The following is an 8,174-nucleotide window of genomic DNA, read 5'->3' as shown; positions in this document are numbered from 1 at the left end:
AAAAAAAAAAGAAGAAAAAGAAAGCCAGTTATAAAGTTTGTCAAGATGTGGGGGGAAAGAATACAGGGACTCACACTACACTTTTACATTCTGAGTCAGTGGCTGGGGAGCAGCCAGCTGGCAGCTCTCCATCCAAGGTATCTCCAAGCTTCTGAAAGCCAAAGCAAACACTTGGTTTTATCTAAAAAAGTCTTTGCATTCAGCTGGGTAAATTTGTCCTTTTGCTGCCAGTTACACCTCAGGTGCAGGACCCTCAGGCCCACAGAAGTGAGACTCAACATCTTTTGGGGCTACAGGAACAGCTGGGCTGGGCCTTGTTGCAGGATCACTCCCCTGGCTGGGAGAAGGAGGGAATTTTTGGGTGCAAACACTTGTTTCAAAGAGAGGAAATAGATGTATCACAGCAGCTGCAGGAGCCCTGGCACTCTCCTTTTATCTAGTAAAGAGACCAAGAGGAAATTCCTAGATCAGAAGCTGCTCAAGGGCCCCAGTAAACAAGGCTTTATCCTCCTTCTTTACCATAAATCCAAACCTTTTCCATTTTGAGTCAATCACTTCCTCCAGCACTAAGATCCAGATTTTGCCAAGACCTTTTTTTTCCATTCCCAGGAGCAGAGAATTTCCCTTGGCTTTTAGATCTAGCATGAGCTGGACTCAACCTTTCCCCACTGTTTTCCACCCTTTGGAAATGACCCAATATCCCCCGGACTCAGAGGTTTTCCACTGGTTTTGCTGAGTTCTGGATAAAGGGTTAAAGATTTTTTTTTCCCCAGCAAAAGTCAGAACCACTTTGCTGGGGTTTTACAAGAGCCAGCTGGAGAAAGGTTGGATAACCAGACATCCCCAAACCCAGGGGAGTCAAAAGAAACCCTGGTTCATGGGCTTTTATGCCAAGTTATTCCATACAACTTTCCTTTTTTTTCTGGAAAGGGCTGCCTATAAGGCAGGAGTTCCTTTCCTCTTTATCTAATGATCAAGTTCCCTTTACAAGATTACTCAAAGACACCGACCAGATGTGCATTTTAACTGCAAGTTCATGGGGGAAAATAAAATCATCTACTACAGAAGTATCAGGCAGGAAAACTGCTTATTTTGCAACATGGGATCAGTCTTTCCTCAGCTGCAGCCTTCTAGATCATGCTCACCTTGAGCCTGGTTTTAGCTGAAGATTGAACAACAATCTGAGATAAGTAGGTTGCATTTACAGTAGAGATTTCCTGGAGCAGCAGGAAACATGAACACCTCATAATATTCCCAGAATCCCTTCAGATTCCTTGGCAACATGAGCCAGAAATGGATCCAGCACAGCTGTACATCAGACAGGCAGAGTTTCAGGAGTCTCAGAGCAACCATGCCCATGAACCTGAAACAGAATATTGGTTTCCATCACACTAACAGGAGAAACTCCTCTTGCCTTTTTCCCACAGAACATAACTGAGAAGGAACTAATCCTTTAGTCAACAAAGCAAACAAAACTGATTTTAGAGAGGGCATTCAGGATTTTGTAGGTCAAGGGAAGGAAAAAACCCCTCAGTCTCCTTATAAATATCTCATAGATGCTGTCACCAAGGAAAAAAAATTAATTGTGGAAGACTTGAACCAAAAACTATAATGGAATAATAGAATGGTTTGGTTTGGAAGGGAACTAACAATCCCTTAGTTTAACACTTCTGCCATGGGCCAGGCAAGAGATTCACCTGAATTCTTTGCTCTTGTCTGGATCCAGACATTTTTACCAGCCAGGCCTTTTCTCTGACTTCCTCCACCTTCTGGACAAACTCGCACACTCTCCCATGTAACAGAGCAAGATTTAGACCAACTTACTCCAAAAGTTACAGGCCACTTGAAAAACCTGCCTTTACACAAGTCTATTATTGTACACCCTGTTTACTTAAATTCATTCCCCAGCCTGGGAGACTTTGCACAAGGAAATTTACAGCTCGAGTTAATAGAGCAAAATGTAAAACTGCTGGCTTTTGGCTGAGGCTGCAAGCAAGGGACAGGCACAGGTTGTGACTGGGGGTGTTTTCACAGGGCCACTGACACAGAACGTGTTTTCAGGGACTATTTGTTTTAAATAAGGAAAGTTTATACAGCTTGAAAAAATTATTGGGAAGGAAATTAAATCTCGTTCTGGTGCTCTTCCGTCTCACCTTGACACTCGGAGTTCTCCTCCCTCCCCCAGGGCTTGGTGAGGGCAGGTTTCACTCGCAGAAAATTGCCTTCCTCGTGCATTCTGATTTATAGCCAGCTCGTGGACCTCTGCAGCCATTGCAGGGGAGAAGGGGCAGGCAAGGCCCATTTTCCCCTGCCCAACCCCAGGCTGCAGTTTGGGGGTACACAGAGGTTGGGTTCATCTCCCCAGAGAAATCCAGGAAGGGACAGGTGGGACCCCCAAAGCTGGGATCCCCTAGGCAAGGCTCCCCCTGGTGCAGCAGGGCTGGGAGGCACCAGCTTTCCTCCACCAGCTTTCCTCCACAGCTGCTCCAGAGCCAAAGCTGGGAGCAGCTCTGCCGAGGGAAGCACTGCCCTGGCAGGGATCAGCATTCCTCCCTCCAGCCCAGGCACGGCACAGGGCCAGCACAGCCTCTTCCTCTCCTGCCCCAGACTGCCAAAGCAGAAAGCCCAACACAAGACACAAACAGCTGTGGAACAGAGGCCTGGCAGCGTTTAAAGGCCTTCTCACTTCTTTCCATCATGCCAAGCCTTTCTTCCCCATCTCTCTGTGGAATTTCCAAGGGCTTCCATGACTTTCCACAAGGGCCTGGAATACCCGGACTAGGGGGAATGGCTTCTCGCTGCCAGAGGGCAGGGTTAGATGGGAGATTGGGAAGCAATTGTGCCCTGGAAGGTGGGGAGGCTCTGGCACAGGCTGCCCAGAGAAGCTGTGGCTGCCCCTGGATGTGTCCAAGGCCAGGATGGATGGGGCTTGGAGCAGCCTGGGGTAGTGGAAGGTGTCTCTGCCCTTGGCAGGGGGTGGAATCCAGACAATTCTATGGCTCTGTGAATATGGCAGCAAAGACTTGGACACTGGACACATTGCCATCGTGCTGTAGGGTGGGAATGACATAGTCTGCAATAAAAAAGGAGTTATTTTAGGCACCAGGACCCCAGGTTCCTGCAGGCACAGCCATCCTTCATCCCAAAGGGCCCAGTGAATATCCACTTCCCCCTCCTACATCCATCACACACACCACAGAATGCTCCCAAATTCCCCACATTGCTAAAAGGCCTGAAATTCAAGATACCAAAAGCCTCAAGATGCACCTGCAGTCAGCTGGATGAATTCCTAGCACACATCCTCCATAGTTCCTAGATCACAAGGGATCCAAACCTACCACTGCTGCCACTTAATAAACTCAGCAAGTATGGGAATAAAATCCTCAGGGATGTGTTGGTAGGTTCAGCTCCCTGCTCCCACAAAACCAGCAATCAGAGCAACCCTCCAAGTGGCTCAGCAGGGCCTGCACCCCACAGAACAGGTTCAGCTTGACTCCAAGTGCTCAGGAGTCATTCCTGCTCCCTTCTGCATTTCCCCTTCCAGAAATTCCTCCTTCCACAGGTAAAACAATCCTGGCTGAGCTCATCAGCAGGTGTCAGACAGGGCACTGCACTTCCCATTTCACACAGCAGCAGAGACAGATTGACTCAGCAGGTACTCACCCTGCTTCAGCTGCAACTGAACCTCCCTGACAGAACAGCCCCAAAATCCAGCACATCCCAGCTTTGCTCAATCCCCAGCCCAAAAGGCTCAATAGCAGCTTTCAGTTTACGTCAGAAGGAATTTATTCAGTGAACAGCTATTTTTACAGGATGCTTTCTGGACATGGGGCTGGGAGGGAAAAAAGGCTCTGTGTTGATATTTAGGGACAGGGAGGGGTAAGATGAAGATTTTTAGGGAAAAACCTTCTGACTACAGAAGCCAGGTGTCCCAGCCTTGTCAGTCCCTTTCTGAGCTGTGCTGAGCTGGATTTATCCATGGCTACCCAGGGATGCTTCCTAGCAGGTGTTATTTCAGCTCATGCTCCCAAATTATATCAAGATTATATCAAGGTTATATCAAGACCAAAAAATGGGATATTTGTCCTGTGGCTCAAATCTGCATAAAATGGCCAAAACTCAGTTGTGTCAGCTCAAGCACACAGGGACAGAAATCTGCACTTCTCACCTGAAAGGCCTGAGCTCTGTCCTGACAGCCAAAGGCCACAAAACTCCAGCTTATGCCAAGGTTTTCAGCTGAAGGTTGGTTTGCTCCTTGAATTGAGGGGACTTGTGGAAGAGCCACGTCCTCTCTCTTTGACCAGCTCCTAAATCAAACTGTTCCTAAGAACCTTTTGATTCCCTCCTGTGCCACATCAGTCCGTGCTGGCACCAGAAGTCATGGCAGAGGGGCTTTTGTGTGTCCTTCAAAAAGCAAAGTCACAGAAGGGACCTCAGTCACTCCTCTGAAAGTCAGGAGGCAGCAGCACCCTGTAAATTCAAACAATGGATGGCACAGCATTTTCTCAGAGCGCTCGAAGCCTGATGAGTAATTAACTCTGACACCCTTAGGTGTTATTAATCCCACTAAACAGGGAGGAAACCTAGAAAGGAAACCAGACAAGCCCTTGGACTCATCCCAGTTTGCCTCAGGAGCAAAGCTTGGCTTGGAAGAGCAGTGCCATCTGCCTGGAGCTCCACAAGAATTCCATATCAGAGGGAAGAGGGACGCAGCTTCCCTGTCTGCAGGAGAGCAGGTACTTCCCCGGCTGGCGGCGAGGTGCGAGGCAGGGCAGCAGCGGGAGCAGCCCGAGGGGAGCCTGCCCTGCAGCCCTCCCTGGCAGTGCTCTCACCTGCCTGCAGCGCTGCAAAGCCTCCCAGAGCTCATTCCAGAGCGGATTTGTGCCAGCACATCCCAGAAAGCTGTGGCTTGGTGGCAGCTCCGGTCGGCTCCTTCCCTGGCTGTGCTTCCCCTCCTAAGCTGGCTCACACGGCAGCCATCCCCTCCTGAAGGGCCACCAGGCCAGGCTCCGTCTGTGACATGGCCCAGCACGATTTTTCACCTCCCCAGGTTAGCAATTTTTCCTATCTGCTCCATCAGAGAAGCTCCATTCATTAAATCCTCCACAGGAGCTCATCAGCACACCAGAGAGAAGCAGAGATGCACAGCCTCTCATCCTTCCTGCTTCCCACAGGCTCAGGTCTGGAGTATGAACCACAGCACATTGCAACCCCTGCAGTCCCCTCCAAACTCCCCTGAGCACAGCCACCACCTTTCCTTCCAGGGCACCTGGAGCTCTGTGTATCGAGACCAAAGGGTCTGTGATCCCACATCCACCTGAAGTAGCAGCAGGAGCCACAAGAAGACACTTGGAACCACAGGGTGGTTTGGGTTGGAAGGGACCTTAAAGACCACCTCGTTCCAACCTCTTTGCCATGGGCAGGGACACCAGGTAGCCCAACCATCCAACCTGGCCTTGGACACTTTGTGTCCCCTTCTGAAGCTAGGGCTTCCTCACACAGTGGGGGAAAGGAAAAGCACCTGGATCCCAAACACAGGAGAGTCCCTGGAGGGCAGCCCCCAGCCCAAGCCCAGGCCAGCAGACCCCAGGGGTTTGCTCATCACAGGGGTGACTTTGTCATTTATCCCAACATGTGTGAGTTTGGGTATGGCTGCCAGGCTGGTTGTAAATGGAAGGTGATGTTTGGCAGTGACCAGGGCTCCAAGAAACCTGGTTAATTCTCCAGCCTGGTAAGGACACTCAGACACACACAGGTTACAGTCTTCTGCGTGGGCCAGGGGTGCTGGGCTCTCACTCAGTTCATGGGTATGTGCCCACAACACCGGGACACGGAACCCACATCGGTCCCGGGGGACACAACACCGGGACACAGAGCCCAGACCGGTCCTGGAGGACACAACACCGGGACACAGAGCCCACACCGGTCCCGGGGGACACAACACCGGGACACAGAGCCCACACCGGTCCCAGGGGACACAACACCGGGACACAGAGCCCAGACTGGTCCTGGAGGACACAACACCGGGACACGGAGCCCACACCGGTCCTGGAGGACACAACACCGGGACACAGAGCCCACACCGGTCCCGGGGGACACAACACCGGGACACAGAGCCCACACCGGTCCCGGGGGACACAACACCGGGACACAGAGCCCACACCGGTCCTGGGGGACACAACACCGGGACACAGAGCCCACACCGGTCCTGGAGGACACAACACCGGGACACAGAGCCCACACCGGTCCTGGAGGACACAACACCAGGAAACGCAGCCCACACCGGTCCTGGAGGACACAACACCAGGACACGGAGCCCAGACTGGTCCTGGAGGACACAACACCAGGAAACGCAGCCCACACCGGTCCTGGAGGACACAACACCGGGACACGGAGCCCACACCGGTCCCGGAGGACACAACACCGGGACACGGAGCCCAGAGCACCCCCCCAGGAGTCGGCACAGCTGCGTGCCCCCCGGAGCACACTCCCACGGCAGCAGAGCCAGCAGAAGGTGCTGTGGAAGATGAGGAAGGCAGTGTGGGAGCCCCGGGTGCTGCTCTTTGCCAGCAGCGGTGTCTCGGCGCTCGCCCTGTGCCACCCCAGCCCTGCCCCGGGGCCCTGCGGCTGGGGCCAGGTGTCTGCCGGAGGCTGCTGCCCTCCCCTCCTGCCCGATCCACCTTCAGATCCACCTTCCTGGGGCCATCTAGCGGCACATTTTCATACAGTTCCCTGGAACACCCGCACGTTCACCTGGCGTTTATGCAAACCGGGCTCTGGGAGCCCGATCCGAGCCCTTCTCCATCAGAGCGCAAAGCGGCATCTCCAGAGCAGCCACCTTCTCAGCCTCTCCTCTGACAGAGCAGGGGCAGAACACGCTCCCTGTCTCCCTCTGTTTAACATCTTCATGAAAATGAAAAGTTTTAATTCAAAAAAATGCTTTTACTAGGGCAGCAAGCAGGTTCATTGTGAGGAGCCCACCCGTGTCTCAAAGCCAAGTCAGAATAATCAGGACTAACAACAAGGGTTAGGGTTTTTTATCTCCATTAACGTTAAGGACCTAAACACCTGTGCCTCTACACCTGGAATTTTTCCAAATTATATTTGACATAACATGCATGTGATGTTGTTCCCATGCACTAAGCCCTGCAAAAAACCCCCAGACCTAAAGAGATTTAAACAAAATGGGCTCTTCCTACAAATCCCACCCAAGCCTGGAGCAGCATTCCCTGATCTAGACAAGGCTGCAGCAGTATCAGATCAGAGAAACACAAATGATTTCCCTGCACACAGGAGCAGAGCCCTCACTGATGTGTCACCAGCACAGCACAGGGATCAGAGGGTGGGGGCAGCCCTGCTCCTGCACACAAAGGTGCCACAGGGGACTCCAGCCAGGCCTCTGCAGGAAGAGATGGCAGCAGGGATTAGAAAACAGTTATTTGCAGAGCTCAGCAGGGAAACACCATTTTTCTGGACACAACCAAAGCAGAGGAGACCGAGAACCCAAAACCACCCAGAGCTGTGTCCTGACTCCCTTGCTCTGTCCCCTCAGTGTCAAGACAGAGGTACTTTTTGAGGCACTTTTTGTGTCCATCTAGCCATAATAAACATGGAACTGTTTCTTCAGCCCCCAGCTGTAAGACGTGACCAAGATGAGCACCCTGCTCACCACGTGGGACTGATGGGACAGCAGGTTTTATACAGCACACAGCTGTGAGCTGTGCAGCTCCTGCCTCATGGCCTTCTGCAGGGAGAATAAGCTCCTAGACATTATATATATGTAGATATTATATCTATATGTAAGAATTATTAAGCTTCTAGCCTTTATAAAATTTAGGAAGCTGCAGCCTATCGGGAACATAACCCAGCCTGAAGTGTTGTAGCATTCACTCCTAGGTATTACATCATAACATCTCACTTGCTAGCAAATGAAAAATTAATCCAGTACAGTAATTTTACTGGAAAAAATCAATATTTCCACAATGATTAAATATCTGGTGTTGTCTCATGGCAAAGATGAGAACATTATTGTGACAACAGGCACTAGAAGTATCTGCAGCTTTGAAGGTTGCAGTGGCGTCCCACCCTTCCAACATTATTCTTTTTCTACATTAAACCTTTAGAGGGGGTAACAGGTTGTTTTAAAGCCAAAGATCACATTTCCTGGGGAGAGT

This window comes from Parus major, chromosome 15 (assembly GCF_001522545.3).
Source record: "Parus major isolate Abel chromosome 15, Parus_major1.1, whole genome shotgun sequence".
In the NCBI taxonomy this organism is placed as follows: Eukaryota; Metazoa; Chordata; class Aves; order Passeriformes; family Paridae; genus Parus; species Parus major.
The sequence above is the reverse complement of the archived record's forward strand: the minus strand, read 5'-3'. Positions refer to the sequence as shown.